We start from the raw sequence: 18,628 nt of genomic DNA on the forward strand, positions 1-18,628 counted from the left end.
CGTAGGTAAGTGCCTTATGATGGTGGGGCTCATTTCTTGCACTATGTCCTGGCAGAGGACAAACACAAATCTTGGAAGTGTATTAACCCTAGGCATTCAAGTTGCTCTTTGTAATCATGTGATGTTTACTAAACTCTTGAAAGCTGGGACTAATGCTTGGAAATAGAGTGCAGCGAGTCACGTGTGGCATGGGTTAGGTCTGACTGAGAAATTGCTAAGTGAAACACCGTGGATCTACAGAAACAGCTGCCTCAAGCCCACACTGAGGATGCATAGGAAAGAAAACATTTCACAGGAACCCGAAGTAGCGGTCGCAAGAACAAACATACATAAGCCACAAGAGCCGGTTTTCTTGGGAGAAGCAGGGACAAATTAAGTTGCAGATCAGCTGTAATTAAAAAAAATGTAATCATCTTTCACTGGAAGTGAACTTAGCCATTAAGATCCAAACTTGCAGTCAAGAGTGTCTGATACTGGAGGCTGAGTTGTGAATGTGCTGGTTCTACGTGCTGCAGTAGCTTGGCATGCAGCTGCTCTAAGTTTTGCTGCATAGTAAACATTTGTTGGCAGAGAAATGGTTTCACTTCAGAATTGGTTTTGAGTTTGCATTGGATGTATTAGGCCAAAATGAAAACATACATCTTATGACAGAGTATTCTTCAGTCTAACACTGTTACTTCCCTAAGGGATATTTTAAATATTTGCAGAAAGGACTGAGAATGAATTCTCAGAAGATGAATGCGCAGTAACAATTTAGAAGCCTTTCAAGCCAGTTCCTTCAGTTCTGCATCTTTGTTCTGGCTACCATGCTGCAGGGTTTGCATCTTTCAGCAACACATTCCTAGAGCAGAGCAAATGGTTTCACGTTTGGCCTCCTGAATTTTAGTGATCTTAACAACTGATTGCATGCAGGCTGGGATGGAAGATGATATTTTGCAAGGAATTAATGTGGAAAGAAAATGAAAACAACTTTTTACTAATATATTGGATTTTATAGTTTCCTTTGCATTTATGTTGTCAAAATGTCCCTTTTTTTTTGTACACGGGCATCTTTTTAATGAGTTTACAAAATAAAATGAACTTCCTTGCTGTGACTTTTGACCCTTTGTTTTAGGTGAATAAAATTGTCCTACAACTATTCTAGTTTTTAGCCTTTATTTCCTGAACATACACTGAAATTCTGTCAAATGTCAATGTGCACTGACATCCTATTAGCTTTGTCAGGTAACGTAAGAGTACACATACTGTCTTGGATGTGATCATCAAGGGAAATAACAGAATAGAGTTCTTTCTTAAATATATACTGTTTCAGGTATTCAGTCTGAAGGACTGTTGCTGTTCTCAGTAACTAAGTGTTTCTTCTGCTGCTAGATATTGTCAACTCTGGTGTCCCTACTTGCTCCTTTTGCAGGAAGTGAACTTCATTTCACTATTTTTCTCCAGTCTTCATATTTTTACCAGCGCTTGTAAATCTCCAATTGGATGATGGTCAGCTCTAACCTGGTTAATCCAAGTTAAATGAAGATTACCAGAGAAACAAGGAGCCTAACACTGTGACAGCCCACACAGGCAAGCTTCTGGGAAACTTCCAAACCTTGTATGGAATATTTAAGGAAGAGTTTAATGAATTAATAGTAGGTTAGTCCACATACTAGGCAGATCTTGTCACAGGCATACAGTAAGTATCTGCAGGTTTCTGTAGGGCTGTGCTGGTTCTTACACTCTGGAGATGACTGAACGTGCAATCAATTGTACAATTTAATTTTTATTTGGGATGACTTGGCTGAGCTCCAGGCACAAGTAATTATGACCATTTATGAAGATTAATCTGGCACTTCTCATCAAAGGGATGATGAAGGCTTATGCTCAGGCTTGTGACTGAAAGACTTAGCTGATTCTTCCTCCCAGTCTTTTTAGTGATTCCACTCCACTCACAGAAATAAGACTCATCAATTAACTTTGTGACTGAGCACTGCACCTCATTAATGAAATACCTTGAAGTGGTGCTGTTTGAATTTAGTTAGGTTCGCTCTTAGATTGTTCCAGTGTAGAAGGAAGATCTGATGGGAATCATCCTAACGGACGTTTCTAAGCTCCTGATTTTCCAGATGCCTGAAATTCAAGGCACAGTGTTGGAAAGGAAATAGTTGTTAAACATGAGAGCGGGTATCTGACTAAAATTCGTTATTTGTATTCACAAGGCATTATGAAATGTGCCAATGCAAGCTGTAATCTAATCATGTATGGAAACAGCTGCCTGGCCCCTTGTGTGCCATGCAGGATGAATGCATTGTTCATACAACATGTACAGATCTCTTAAGAATGCAGCAAAACCTCTTCTCTTATGTCTCTTGTACCTACGCTCCATCCTGAATATACCTCCTCAGAAAAGGGGAGGTTTTTTTCATCTGCTTATATAAACCCCCATAGTGAGTTTAATTACAGTAAACGAGACCTCTGTCAATATTTCCCTTATAAGTCTGTAGTCATTTCTCAGAAGAATTGAGGATTTTTTTGGTTTGTTATTTCAGTTTTGTTTTCTGCAGCAAAAGTTGCTCAGTGCTGACACGTCAGGCAAAGCTTCAACTTAACAATAAACAGTGCATTAAACAATAAACCTGTATTAGAGATGCATGGAGTTCGTAACATCTTTTTGTGTTTGAAATTGCTTTTTGAAATATTTTATCTCAGTGAATTTGTTTATATGCAGGGCAAGTTCCGTTAGTGCAGACAGGGCCTCGGGGGAAGATTACATTGCTTTTCATTTCAGCAGTCAATAGTCTGAGATGTAGATTTGTCTCTGAGGAAGCAGAGAATTTGTAGACCAACGCTTGCATTGATGGAGGAGTAATGCACACACCTGACACTGTGGTACCTGCTGGCCCTGCAGCAATGATGTAATTGCAGGGAAAGAATAAGAAGGGATCTGCAATCAGAAGCTATTAAAGGATAAGTTTGTAAATAGGAGCTTTGTCCCAGGTAGTGCTACATTCAGAATAGCAATGAACGATGCTTTCAGTGAAGGCTGCCTACTGCCAGTTCATACAGTCTGCCTGGTGGCTGTTTTCTCATGTGGTGCATACAGCATGGCTTAGCAGTCCTTCCCAGCTTAGACTTAATTTTTCTGCTGCAGTCTTCACAGTACAGAAAGATAACAGGGCTGTCAAAGTCCTGTTACATAGTCATCAGATCCACTTAGTCTGGTTTTGAAATAAGCCTTGTTACCCAACTAGCAATCTTTAACCTGAAGTCTGCTGGACTTGAAAGGTCATCGTGAAGGATAAAAAACACCATATTTTGCAATTGAGAATTAACTACAATCCATCCCACTACCTTTTTCTGCCACTAGCTGCACTAATGCTTGAAAAAGAGGCAAAGCAACCAAGTGTATTGATGAACAAGCCATTTAACAGGAATAAATTCAAAACAGGTACATAACGTTAATGGATGTCCTTTGGAGGAAGCAGTGCCTGCTCAGCTAAGCTGTGACTGTTTTGTTGAGGCAGTCCTGAGCTATCTGGATGCCGAGTAGAGCTACAGCATCAGCTGCTCCTTGCTGGCTCTGCTGCTTCAAGGGTCATCAGCATCCAACCAGTGGCCTTAGATGTGGTCTACACAATCACAGGGACATTGAGACTGCAGCGTAGACACGTCCAATACTGTGTTCCTTCTCTGGTGCACAGCTACAGTTCAGTATTTTACTGATAATGCTTCTCATCCCTCTTACTAGGAAGCATTAGTCAGTAATGAGATTTAGTGATAGAACACAGTCCATAAATCACTTTTGACAGGAAATAGAACGCTTTAATGAACAAGGGAAAACAAGGTAAATATTGCTTAAGCTTTTGAAAATGGGACTTCAAACAGATAACATGGCTTCTGAAAGCTGAAAAATGCACTTGACTATCTCTGCACATTTAATACTGTACATCACAATCTCTTCCCATCTATTCTATCCCCTTTTCACGAGCAGTTTTTCTCCTGGCTCTAAGTCTCAGGAGACCTTAAGGTCCTGAATTGCTCTGCCTGCTGTTAGTACCATGTATCACCACAAAGGGACTAAAGCATCTATATAAGCAGTGGTAACTATTAAGACCTTCATCATAATTGCATGCACTTTTTACCTCCCAGTCATGAAGCAACATAAACGAACAACACTTTTTAGTTGTATTACAAGCATTATGTTCATGTTTGTTGTATCAAATCACAGGTGGTAGTGAATCAGAATAGACAAGTGATCATACTACGAAATAAGCAAAAATTTTAAAGCATCTTGTCAACATAGAGAATCCAAACATCCCATAAATCTGGAGGATCATGGAATCCCTGTTTCAGCAGACCTGAATCCTGGCAGTTTTAATGATCACGATTTCCCCGACCTGTACTAGCTAATGGGAACCTCAGCTTCAGCTGTGTAGCACAATGATGTAGTTTCTAACTTACCCAACAAAAGTGGATGATGCTGTTACAGGTTTTAAAAATAATTATCTCAAAGCATTATTTTGTGCCCGTTTCCAGTCCTCATCATTTCTAAATTCCAGCATATCAAGTTTGATGAGCTCTCGTACTATGAAATTGTTCTACATGAAATAAAACTGTCCAGAATCAAGTACTTATAAAAGCATGAAGTGCTGTAATAATTTAAAATAGCTGTGTGCTTTGCAAAGCACTTGCACATTTCTGGAACATTTCAAATACTTTGATAAGGACATAAGAACTGTAATGTGGTCAAATAACTTTTTGATGTAAAAGTAAAAGATGTCAGAACACACTCAGCATGGTGTGAGCAGCACCTGGAGTGTCTTCAAAAATAATAATGTCAGGTTGCTGCCAGCACGCACCTCTCTGAAGCTGAAGTCTGTATGGTGGTGCAGCTAAAGCAAGAAACTTGTCCCTTGCTGAAGCATTCCAGAGTTCAAGAACTGGTCTGCAAAGAGGTGCTTGTTTTTGTAGGTCAGGGTACTTGTGACCCCAAAGCACAGCACCCTTTGTGGCTTACTGATGGATGCCATCTTAATCGGGTCTTTCAACAAGTCCATGGCAGTGGGAGGTATGTTCCCAGCCAGCATTATCTGACCAAGGCAGGGAACCTATCTAAGCTGGGAAGAAAAGAGCACTGCTAAGTACCAGAGTTACATCTGGGCATCACTTTCTGCTGGAATGGGGATAAGACATAACCTGCAGATCCGCACTGTCCCAGTTCCTGGGAATTTCCATACTCAAGACAGCAGTTGGCTGTCAATGGAAGTCTATCTACTGAGCTACCACCCAGACACACAGCCTTATCTGCATGTACACACAGTGTGCCTGCATGCAAGTACATGGGGAGAGTTCCAAGGAACTTCACACGATCTTCCAGCAGTAAATATGCTGAACCTGGCAGCCTGCTTGTGTTGGAAAAGATGGATAGTTTGGGGATCAAAATCCTACTTTTTTGTTTTGCACATACAAGCAAGATTTGACAGGATGTGCCACTAATTAAAGTTGCGCTACTGCATCACTCGGTCCTACAGGACACACAGTCCTACGTAGTGGGAAAATGAGCCATGATATGATCCTCCTTCAATTTCCTCTCTAATTTTTGTTACAATAGATCTGTTTTTTTCTGCCTTCTAAAGAAGTGACTAATGCATCTCTGAAGTTAATAAAATGGTGTGGGGTCATTTTTTATTAAAAGAAAGTTAAACATCTGCTGTGTCTGTTTGAATTGTATTAAACAATACTTTATTATTCTCACTTTCCTGACCTGATTCACGTGCCTGCCTGGCAGAGAACCCTATTGTCTGCTTTTCGTGTACATGCAGCAATTTACAATGGGCCTGTGAAATAAAATTTGCAGTTGCAGATCAGCTGCAGATAAAAGCAGTGGGAGACAAGTGGTATCAATGGTCTCTAGCTGTTCTGTATGCCCATCCAGCTCGTGAGCCCTCCCTGCTTGCCAGCCTCTGAAATGAAAGAGGGAATGGCAGTGCATAACGCAGCCCTTGGTCACTACAAGCTGCCTGTGGCTTTGGACAGCTCTTGTGTTGGCAAACCTCAGCCAAGGGCAGTGCTGGGACTAAACCTGCCCACCCCTCTGCATCCTCCAGCAGCTGCTCACCCTTCAGATCCACCCTGCAAAATAGGGGTGTCTGAAGATTCCCTTACAAGGGATTCCTCCCCTTCCATCAACCTCTGGGGAGGCCGGAAGAGAACAGGGCTCACACTGGGAGCTGAGCACAGCTGGGGAGAGGAATCTCCTTGGTGCTGCCCTGCCTTGCTGCTGGATGCTGTGTCCTCATCTCTTAAGTTTGCTTAAGGTCCAGGGAGGGGAAAAAGAGTTTTTGGATAGCAAGCTGTTTGGGGTTGGGTTATTCTGTTTTTAGTTGTGCTTTTGGGGGGGGGGGGGATGGGGGAAGAGGGATTGTTGTTTGTTTCTCTTGAGCTTGGGAAAAGTGGTAGCACAGGAAACAGGGTCATTTTCTTTCCCTCAAGCTTTGTTGAAGTCACAGCAAGTTTTAATAATGCTTCAAATCTACGGTGGGGAGGCACACGGGGAGAAAGAAGGCGTATGAAAATTTTTTCAGTCATTTTTCATCCAGTTCTGTTTGAGGCTGGGAGCTCAGGGACAAGCATGAAAGAAAAACACTTCACTTCACATTACCATTTCCTTACGCCCACTTCAGAGCCCGGCAAAAAAAAACCAACAAACCAACACAACAAAACTGGAGCATCCGTGGGAAGAGAACACAAAAGCAATGTGAGCACAGTCAAAGCTGTGCCCAAGTGCAGTCTGCAGAGGGGAGGAAGGCTGGCTGAAGCATCTACCCAGCTCTGCATATTTTAGAAAGACATTTACCCCTAGCTGCCAGGATTTAAAATAGATTTGTTTATAGTGAGCATGGCAAAATGACTGACTATTGACAGTGAGACTGACAGCTGCTATTAAATCATCACTGTTGGTATGAGATATAAATTAAAACAGACAGCAGGTTCAAGTTGTAGTAGAATATGCCTGTCCATTCCCCCCCTTTTTCTTAAAACCAGCTGAATTCAGTCCACATATGAACTGAGATGCACAGCCCCTGTTCAGGCCATGACATCAAGGTGCAGCACATCTGCCCCTGTGCCTCAGCCCAGCCCTGAGTGATTGGGGTTTGCTTCCATTTCTGAAGCCATGGGGTCTGGCAGCACCCATTGCTTCACTTACTAACACAAGGTCTATGCTCAGTCCAACTTTTTGCTCTCTTCTGCTGTTACTCTTGCTGTCACCATGGAAATAGCATTGTAACTATGGAAATGAATGGCTTCGTGCTATTAACCTGGACTGTGGAAGGCACACTGCAACGGCTTTACTCATCAAGGCATGGGGGTACCTGGGGGGACATCAGTCCCATTCCTGGCATTGCTGCAGCCATTGTGCCTCAGCTCCCCCCATTTCTGTAAGACTGTAACAACTGATTTTATCTGACAGGGGCATTTTGAGGCTCTTCAATTCATTAACATCTTAATGCACCTTGAGATTCCTCGTTTTAGAGAATTAAACTAAGAATTAGAAAAGAATTAACATCTTGCCTTCATCATGTGAACTGTAATCACAGGCCTAGGTGATTACTGTTCCTTCTCCATGAGTAGCAAAATAAGAGACCACTTCCTTTGTCACGTGAAATTCTTCTGGCAATTAACAATTTTTTGGGCAGCAGAGCCTGCTCATGTAGCACAGAGCTCGCAAGCCACAAGAACCTCTTCTGTATTCTCTTCCCACGCAAAACATAGGATTACGAAGGCTGGAAAAAACCTATGTACCAAAATAAAACACAAGATTGCAGTGCTCATGTTCTCCTACCTACTTCAGTTGCAGCTCCAGTCCGAGGGCCAAGAGAGCGCTCTCTGCATGGCTACACCACTCAGCAACCAACAGCAGCTTCTGCTCCCAGGAGTCCTTCCAGACTTCATGAAATTCAAGAAAAAAAATGAGTAGAGTTGCCACTATCACTCTGCTCTCTCTATACTAAGGGAAATGTTTGAAGGAGAATGTTTGAAGCGTTTCCACCCTTCTCCGCCCCCCTAAAATTGTTTCCATCTAACCCTTCGCTAGCGAAGTTAGTGAAATTTTCCAGCTGGGAAATCAAACTCTGCTTCCCCTCAGGGCAGCTCAGGTGATAACTGCTTAGCCACTAGCAAATTTTATTATACCAAGAAATATTCTCCTTTTGTTTTCCATCAGATTGATTTTCCAGCTCTACTCTGCATCAGTCAATGCATTTGCTTCTCTATTTCTTGCTTGTCAGCTGTGCCATACAGTGCTGCACGTGCAGGTGTGAGAGCCATGAAGCAAAGCTGAGTGCTGCTGTCACCTGCAGGGACACAGACAAGGCAAAACCTCACGGAACCAAGACATGAAAATTCATGTATTAAAATATTAAAAATCATCTGTGCTTGGAGTGTGTTTTCAGAGCTTATGGTCACCCGAAAGCATTGATGCATTAAGAGGGAAAGCTGTTTTACTGAATAATATCAAGAAGGTATTTTGTAAAAAATAAAGGCTGGGGGACTATTGAGCTCCAAGAGAGGCACAGGCACAGTTCAGCCCGTTTGTTAACTCTCAGTTTCCCAGCACTTTCCAATGATCCTATGCACACAGTAAAAAAGACAGATGAGTTCGTTTCTCCCCACAGTTGTTAAAATGAAGCCTGGACTTCACCTAAATACACTCCCCTTGCACACCGATTGGGGACATCTGTGTAAAGCTGAGGGGTCACAGGGTCCCTCCTGTTGCTCCCTCCAGGAGGGCTGGGACGGGCACCTTCCCATTCCTGCCATCCCCCAGGGAACAGGGAGAGCCCTCCTGCCTTAGGACCTACCCTTTGCTGCTCTTTGCTCTGCAAGGGACACAGCTCAGAAGCAGAGGGGAGGACCTGAACACTGGGACAGCACCTACTAGCAGGGCAGAGCAGCTCCAAGCAGGCAGCAGGGCTCAGCCCTGAAGGAGGGAATGCTGCACATGGGACTGCCAGCTACTCTGCGCTCTATTTGCTTTCTTATTACCTCTGAGGAGCTGAAAGCCTCCCAGAGCAGGGCTGTTTTGAGAACACTTCATTTTCGTAGTGGCCGATTTAATGAAGGTAAAGACCCCACCAGGGAGCATCTTTCCCTCAGTGTGGAGCACAGACCTGCAGCACGGGCAGGCAGTGCCCAGTCTGCAGGTTTCTTCCTCAGCACTGTCCAAATATTGACTGTGCTCAAGTACCACTAAAATAACAGCCAGGCTTGTGCAGTCTCTTCAGGCTTTGGAAGCTGTTTAGCAGAGAGTAAATATTATGCTGGAGTGCAGCTCTTTAAAAATGGTGTTATCCCACAGTCAGTGCAGAACCTCAGCAGGACAAAAAGGAGCACTGCGCTGAGCAGGCTGCACAAAATCAGGTTCCTGGGAGCTTGGGGGGGGAGAGGAGAGCAAGCACGGGTCCACATCTTTCAGAATAGCTTTGTTGATAGCTGAGTTATGAAGGAAAACATGAAGTTCTGCTGCTCTTGAAGGTAATGCTGGAATCCTTCCCTCTAACATAATGAGCAGTATGAGAGGTGAAATGGATGACAGAGAGCAGGAAGATAAATAATAAGGAATGGGAAAGTGAATGGGGGAACAACTCTCCCATTGTTAGAACAGTGCTAGTGGCAGCTTTATAGCAACTCATCATTTCTATTTAAAGCCTGGTTTGGGGGCTATAATGTCTCAGCTGTTTTCTGGCTGAAATTCAGCATAAAATTTGTTATCTCAGAGGTAAATTAATTCTTTTCCCTTTATCAGAATAGCAGTATTTGGGCAAGTAAAGCAAGATATAAAGAAACCCACATTCAGGAGCGTTTTTGTCAGCTCTAGGCAATCTTTCCTTTAAAAATACACAGCTTTCTGAGATAATCCGGTCACAGAATTGATGCCTAATTCTCCTGCAATATTTTTCAGCGTTGTCTCTTTGTGCTCTAAAAGCCTCACGTCCATGGGTGCAGAAACAGCCTACAAAAGCCCTGCCAGGTCAGGGCCATACCCACATGGAACCTTCCCCTGCCTGCACAGCCACACACCAGGACTCACAAGCAGGAGGACCCCAGCCCAGCTCTGAGCACTGTGGGAACACAGCTCCAGCAGTTCAAAGCTCCCATCTCACAACCTGTGGATGCTATTGCTCTGTTCCATGCCTCACAGCTGAAGATTTCCCTTGAACCCCATACAGTTACTTGCTCATTAATTTTACACAAGCCTGATTGTTCCCTGCTCTTTCCTGCTTCTCCTCACTATTACTTTAGCCACCCTTTGGGCTGAAGATAGAGATCTATCAGCCAGAAGTCTCTATTTTCCACCCTGGACTTTAGCATGCAGCAAATAATACTACCGAGTGGAGGAAGGGAGGTGGAATTATTTGTATCTTTTATACAAACTGATAATAAAAATTTAGCTTCTTGATGTATTTTTCTCCCCTAAACCGCAGTTATGTTTCTTTGAATAGATAAATGCAAGATAAATTCAATTATAGCATAATTCCTCCCAGGATGAATAACCTTTAAATCAGCTCTGATCTCAGAACACATTATGAGATAACATACTGTCCATTACATTGTTGAAATCGGGGCTATGGCAGCGCCGAGAGTTGTCAGTATGAATATCAAATTATTTATGTTCCTCTTTGCATCCTTGAATACCAAATAAGCTCAGGAACACTGAGCGCAGGAAGCCTGACTTAAGCACTGATTTTTAATGGAGGTGAGAGGTGCTTGCTTGACAGCTCTTGGAACTGCAGTGCGCTATTTATCAGGGAGGCACACAGCAGCACGGTGAGCCCCTGCCCTGCTGTCACCTTGCTGAGTTCTTCACTTATGGGGAAGAGTTTGGAACTGAGAGCTCAGCCTCCACTTGGCTGACTGCACTGCTGCTGCAGGAACAAAAGGGGAACCTCCATAACAGCTTGAGCTGCTCATCAGGAGCTTTTGGGTGCCTTTCCCCATCACCCAGTCACAAGATTTCAGAGTTGTTCCTTTTTAAGCAAAAGGGTGAACCTACCTTCACTTAAGAAACAAACAGAACACCAAGGCTCTTGCAGAAGAGAGCAGTCTGCCTGGTCACACCATGTAAAGCAACCTCTGAGAGTCAGTTGATACCTCTTCTGAAAAGCCACCAGATAGAGTTAAAAAATAATCATCCAATACCGTGTAAAGCGTGGCATAGAGGATAAAAGTCCGTATCTAAACAGGCTGTGCTTAGGAATGGTGTTAGTTTAAACAAGAGGCAGTTTTTGTCAAGTTTAATAGTTCCTTTCACATTGAAAGAGACGAAAACAGTGCTGAACTTCTGGCAGAGGTGTGGGAAGGAGGTGGGGAGGACAAAGCAGGCTGTGACTGTCCCCAAATGAATCCCCTTCTCCAGCCAGCTGCCCACTCAATTCAGTGACTGGGAAAAACAAAACTGAAATATTAGAGAAGCTTACAGGGGAGCTCTAGAAAACAGCTTTTTAGCAGTTATTTTCTTCCTAGTTCTGAAGGCCATCAGAATGTCAAGCAAAATCTCTCAGCTGTAAAGAGCTGTAATTACTGGGACAGTTTACAAGAAGCTTTGATGGCAACAAGCCTTGTGTGCAGGAACACATTCACCACCGAAACGATTTGAGCATCACCAACTCAAGTGCCTGCACAGCTCGTTGTTGCCTAATGGAGTTGTGGGGCAGAGCAGGAGGAGTGAGCAGAGCCTCTCCAGGGAAGTGAGTGGAAGGAGCAGCTCCGAGAAAGGAGCACTCATCCCTGGGAAACAGAGAAGAGCTGCCGTGGGGAAGGAGGAGTTTGTTGGGGTGCAGAGGTTGTTTAACAGAAGGCCCTGGAGAAGGCTCATGTTGTTGTAATTTGCATTTTCTTAAGCACTTCATGGCGCTGAGGGGAGCTGCTCTTCCTGAGCAGCACCAGGCAGCCCTGCAAGCTGCACCACCTGCTTTCCATCTCCTGCCAGTCAGGGCTTCCCCTGAACCCAAAGCCTTGTGATTTAACTCTCTGTGCATCCAACGCTGCTCTGAGGAAGCACGGGGTGCTCTGCCTGCAGCAGGAGCTGAACTTAACAGCGCACAAACTTCTCACAGTCACAAAGCAGCAAGTGCCCTGTGTTCATCACCAGGATCCAGGCAGCCCCATCTGACAAACCTCCACCCAGACACTCCACAAATCACTTTCCATTTCTCTGCCTTTGTTTTCCTCCAGCCAAGGCAAATCACTCTGAAACAGCAGCTGTTAGCCACAAACTTCCAGGCCTGGGAAAACAGCATAACTTATTTCATAAGTCTGTCTCGTATGATTTAGCAAAGAGGGAAAACCGTTTAAGTTTACTTGACATAACCAACAGTAATCATTGTGTGTGTCTGAACTTCATTAATACCCATGCACTGCTGGTGGTGATGTATGCAGATGAGCTGATGCTTTGGATCAGAGAGATGAGGCTGTCCCTGCAGGGCCTGATCATCATCCATGTCAGATGTGCATACACACAGCCAGAGGTGCCAGCTATATGGCAGTGAGGTCTCTGACAGCAGAACTGCTGTGGCAGCAGCTTCCTGGGGAGGCTCAGGTGTGGAGGGGAAGGTTCCCACAGCCTGCAGTCAGCTTGCTCTAAGCCAGCAAGAAGAACTCACGCACATTTTGGCAGCAAGAGGCATACAAAGATGACAAGGGGCTGGATATATCCTATGCACCAGAGCTGCTCTTGCCCATCCCCTCCCTGTGAAAAAATCACCTCATACCCCCGCCCCAGTTTCTCTTCATTTTGCAAAGGGTAAACAGTCAGCTCTTCAAGTCATTCAGTGAACTTCTGTGGTGCTTTAAAGCACCCAACACCCAGCGTTTAACACCTCCCTCAGCCCCACACTTCATGCGCACAGCTGCTCCATTGCCAGGCAGTGTGACAGCCTTCTACCAGGGGATGTATCCTGCTTAATTACAAAGCTTCTGCATTATAGCCTGGCTAAAGGCTACACTGACACTCTTCAGCGTACATTATGAAGCAAAACTGAAGCAGGTTCAGAGAGGGCAGGCCCCTGCCTCCAGCTGCCTTCCATGGTACCCATTTCCCTCTGAAGATGACAGCCCTGTGCTTAAGGCTTCACAGTGAGGTCCAAGTTCTTCCCAAAGCCATCAGGAAGTGACTTTCACTAACACCTACAAACCAGTTAAAAGACCCTTCAACCCTGCAGAGGAGGAGAACATGATCAAAAACCTTTTCCACTCCTCTGAGCCTCATTTTGTGATTAGGAGCAGCAGGGGAGCTGCCTGCCTCCCCTCAAGCTTTCCTGTCTCTGCAGAACCTCTTTGAGGAAAGGTTCCCTCCCATGCACACCCCCAGCTTCCTTCCCAACTTATCAGGGGAGTTGGCACAGTACAAACCAGTGCTGCTCCAGGGCTCTGCAGGTTAAATCCACTGCTGGAGCCATAGGAGATTCCTGAGGTCCAAAACAAAAAGTAGTGAAAACACAGGCAGGTAGAGCAATAAAACTAGAACAGACCACAAAGCCTTTGCCTACTGCACTGGTATCTCTCTAGACATATGCTGTCTGGCCATTGCTACACATTAAAGATCTTTGAAATCCCCAGAATTTTCCAGCTTTTGTTTTATACAAGGAGTGGCTAAGGAATGCTTCTCTTCATTCAGAAACACTTCTGAATGTGATTGGAACGTGGATTCCAAACCAGAATCAAGAAGGCACTTATAACAAAACTTCATCAAGGAGAATTTACCTTTAGACTAGCCATTGTTTTACTTGTATTACCTAATGCACCACAAATGATTTAAGATGGTATCTTAAGATGATTTTTTTCACTTGCACAATTAAGCAAATACCAAAATGCTCAGCACCACCATGGACTTTACCCATAAAGATGTTTCTTCTTAACCTGCCAATATTCTCTTACTTTTTTGTTGTTGTTGTTGTTCAGTAGCTGTTTATAGCATGTAGAGAAACAAAACCAGTATAGCATGTACATACACAGCATCACGGCAATGAACTGCAGAGCAAAGCCTTCCGTCACAGAAGGCCCTGAGTCAGGGAGCTCCAAGGATTTTGCTTTTCCCTTTCTGTCTCCACACTACAGTGCTTTGCTGCTTTGTTTCGCAGTTTCCAGCTTCTATGAGTGGGGAAGAGGGAACCAACCTGTGCTAATGTATTTTGAGGGTCAGGCTTCCCTTTGAGAGCCTGAGCAGAGAAGATTATAGAGAACTTTGGTACCTAAGGATAAAAATCATTACCTGGTTAAATAAATGATAGCATACTGCTATGTGAGTCATATGTGAGACTGGCCCACCAAACACCAAATGACACAAAGCAGATCTGCAGTTGTAACAGAAAGATTTCCTTCCAGCTTGAGGGCTAAGATTTCCATGTGAAATCTGGAAGCACTGGAGAGATAGGGCTGATTTCTTCTTGGAAGAGTGATTTAAACCATACTCAGGAAACACTTGGCATTCAACCATAAAGACAGACCAAGATTTCTGAAATGTTTCTGGGAAAAAAATGGAATTTTAAGATGTTTCTGAACTGCACTGTTTTGTGTTTTTTTTCCCCTGTGTGAACACCTCGATCACATTATTACCTCATCTCTTGCATTGATACACAGCTTTCTCCTGGAACAAAGACTTCCTTCTGTATGCACTGCAGTGCATGCAATGCTCAGTCAAGTTAAACATGCACATAATGGGGCACAAGACAAAGCAGACAGGCTTCACTTACAGCACTGCAAACCTTCTGAACACAGAGCTGGAGGGTTACAGCCCCGTGTGAAGGTGATTATAGGCAGTGTCCAGGGCAGAGGTGCGCAGAGGAGACCAACACAGTGACAAGGGCAATTGAACAGAGCCTGTCAAGAAGGAGCAAGACAAATGTATCAGCGCTCAGGTCCCAGCCTTCGTGTTCCATTATCTACAGGCACTGGCTGAGTAACCCTGCCTATAACGAGGGCCTGGGAAAAGTCCCATGAGATGCACTGGACAAGATAAAAACTAAAGAGCCGGAATAGGAGATTGAGTGGCATAATGAGCTTCAAAAGCTGACCGAGCATCACAGGAACTGTCACTGGAAGGCAAAGGCAGCACTCCTAGGGGATGTGTCAGAGGCTGCAGACAGTGTTGACAACACTGGGAGTTCTACCCAAATTTTTTTGGCCAACATCTGTATTTAAAAGACAAATCCTGGAAGTTTTTAATTGAAGAAAAATAGCATCTAAAATTATTCAGATCAGAAAAAAAAACAGAAAACACCCTTGCAGCTGGGTCAGATCAAGTGATGGGCATGCATGAAATCACAAAGAGGAAACAATTTGAGAGGCATGAAAAGCGGCAATCAAACTTCAGAAGACTGATCAAAATTCAGTCTTCCTGAAAAGGTCGTGGTATTTCCCTTACGTTTGTTCTGTCCCTGGTTCTAATCTGCCACTTTTTCAGATCTTCTCACTCCCTGGAACACAGCAGCTCACTTTGCTCATGCAACGCACCCTGGCCAGCAGAGTCCAGCTCTCACCATTACCTTATTTATTCTATTGAAAATAATGAAGAACCACTTCCAAGAAGCAGTATATAATGCATATGAAGCAGGTACACAGCTGCTCCAGTCCATAGCCAGAGAAATACTGGCATCTGCAGAGATCAGTAACAACATTGGCTTTTCTGATCTTTACACTGAGCAGGAATACAGAAAGCAGAAAAATAATTTTACAAGTGTTTGTCTCCCCTCAAATTACTTTTCTGTTTGTGAAAGCGGTAAGAAAAAAAATGACCAACAGGAGCATCTATCTGCAACCTAGCTACAAACCTTTCCCAGTCACAATTACCACTTCTCATCTTAATTTTTAAACCGTTACTCCTTCAAAAAAGCATTCAGCTCCTTCACACACACATTTAATCCTTCTCCTGTAGCTACTACGTCTGCTACATTCAAGGTTCAGCAAGACTGATGACACCACATCTGTATTTGTAGACAGGAATTTTATGCCTTCTCTAAATTCTGTTTCATTTTTCATGCACATTCATGCATTGCTGCGCTACTCAGAGGGCAATTCCTATTCCCAAGGGATACCCAGCAATGCCAAAATTACACTACAAACCCCCAGTGTCTCCCAAACAGAACTATTTTCCTGGATGATAGAACTCTTTTAGGCATAAGGATGCAGCTCTTTACCAAACCCATGCTGCATTGGTTATACAGAACTCCTCACAATCAGAGCTCTGGCTCTGCGTGTGCATTCATTGCTACCCAGTAGATGAGGATCGAGCAGAGAGGACTCTGAGATACGAGTGCCATCTTCTGGCAAACCGCACTGCATGCCTGCGATTGAACGTAGAGCTCTCTTACTTCACCAACGACAGCAACACTTAAGCAGCTAACCATGTCTAACAACCTTAGGAAGAATTTCTGCCTGGGTGAGAACTTGGTAGTTTCACTACGCCCAGTCAGCACCCAAGAAGTATCATTGGACTATTCAGGATTATACCAGTTCCCCACTGCCATCGTGGTTTTAATTAACCTTGAAATTTTAGAGCTATCTTTTTCTCAAGATAGGTGCATTAGAGTATTTCTTCATAAACATTATAAAGATGAAAGCTTTGGATGGAAAAGCCCAGGGCAGGCAGTGCAGAGTCCTGGGGGGCACTCCACAATGCCAAACGAGCCCTGCTCTTTCAGCTTGAAGATTTTCTGCCAGGTAATTGCTAATATTTCTCCTAGATGAAGAGCTACGTGACCAGGATTTTCTGGAGCTGGATTTTACTGACTCAGAAGTCAGTACTTGGCATGATTTTAACTGTTTTCCACTAGATCACATCCTTGAATCCAAGAACATCAAGCTCTCATTTAAAACAAAGGACCTAGGCACTTACCAGCACTCTTCAGTGCTCAGCAGCACTCCTAACACCCACATTTTGACCAAACGCCCCAGGCTGAAGGGTCTCAGTTCCTACAGCTCTGCACTGAGGGCCTGCAGATTTCACATTGCATTTTTAACCAAAGTCACTAACAGCTGAGGGAGATTTGGGAGTTCACAATTCCAGCACATCAGCAATGTGCATGGGACTGAACTGATCAAACGTGTCTAATTAGGTGATGAGGCTCTGGTGGGAAATTGCTAGCAGGCATATCTGCAGGCCCTACAGAACCTGGCTTGCAGTGAGCCCTTGCTCAGCCATCCATCATTGTTTAAACACACAGTTGCACTTCTTTGTGTGAGGTCACACAATTTGCTCCCAAGGATCAATTCCTGCATTACCCGTAAGTGAATTCCAGCTTTCCAATAAAGGCTCTGGGCTGAAATTCATGATTATTTTTGGTTGCCTTACTTTGCCCTTCCCACCAAAGGGCTGTAGATCCCTTTCAGGATCTGGTGTTCACTCTGCCAGCTCAGTGCAGTGGGATTCCCTGGTCCATGTGCAGCACACATTTGCAGAGATGTTATTCTAAAGGGTGACACTACTAACGACCTCAAAACCCAAGCTATAGCATTACCTACATTGTTTTTTTTAATCTAAGGCAGGAAATAACTGTTACTAGAACGACAAGTGATGAGAAAAGAGACAAATGGGCTAATTAAGTTAATACTTTTTCTTAAAGTGATTTCTCAGCATACAAAGATTTTTATGTCCATTATCTCAGCTCAAAGGCTGACATCAAGCTTCCCAGCCTCTCCCTCCCTGCCCTCATGTTGGTACCAGCCTATTTCTGACAGAAAGCTTACTGCTAACAGAGCAGGTTTGACTAGGTAAAAAGGTCCTTTGCTATCGCCTTCTCAGTGCCACAAAGGATCTGCTGGCAGTGCAGGACACTGCTTCACAGGGATGCTGGTGCTGATGAAGAGAGGTGAGAAATAGCTAGCCTGACTCTGCCCAAATTTCCCCAAGTGTCGTTGTGATAACTTCAAGAGACAGAGACACTACAGCAATATGATGATCAGCTCTCTTCCCTCCCTTGTATGCTCTCTTTCTGCCTGTATCAGAGGTAGACATTTGTATGTTCAGCAGTAACATCCTTAAAGCAAACACCAAGATGTGAATATTTCCCCTTTCTAAAAAACAGGGAGTTTTAAAGAGAAACAGAATGGCACACGGCTCAATCCCTGCCTCCAGATCTGGCTGGAATATTCAGTGTCATCAAAAGAAAGGAGAACGAGACCTGACCGAGCCACGCATTTGCTGCTGATGCTGGTATTTATATACACCATGTACACGCAAATCAGCTTTCTGCATTTGTCTGCACTGAGGCACATCCCTGGGAAGGGTTTAATTTAACGTCCCACCTGCACCTACAGCCCACATGCTTATGCCCTTCACCAGCAGAAGGGTTCTGTTGGCCGAAGCACTGCTTTATATCATCAGCTGAAAGGACTTGGCTCCTCCATATGTTTTTCCAATGAGACCAGCACAGAGCAATTCCTCTTAGCATCAACCCTATCATTGAATTTGATTACCTGCTGGTTTAATTTGGTGAATTGTTAATATGAATCCACTGATTTATAGATTCAGTTTTAATCACAGGCTATGTTTGATTGCAGCATTATTCCATTCTGGTAGTTTAGTGAAATTGTACCAGATTAGTAACATGCCTGCTTCATTTTATATTTATTTGCTAGCCTTTTTAATAAG

This window comes from Tetrao urogallus, assembly GCF_951394365.1.
Source record: "Tetrao urogallus genome assembly, chromosome: 17".
Taxonomy (NCBI): domain Eukaryota; kingdom Metazoa; phylum Chordata; class Aves; order Galliformes; family Phasianidae; genus Tetrao; species Tetrao urogallus.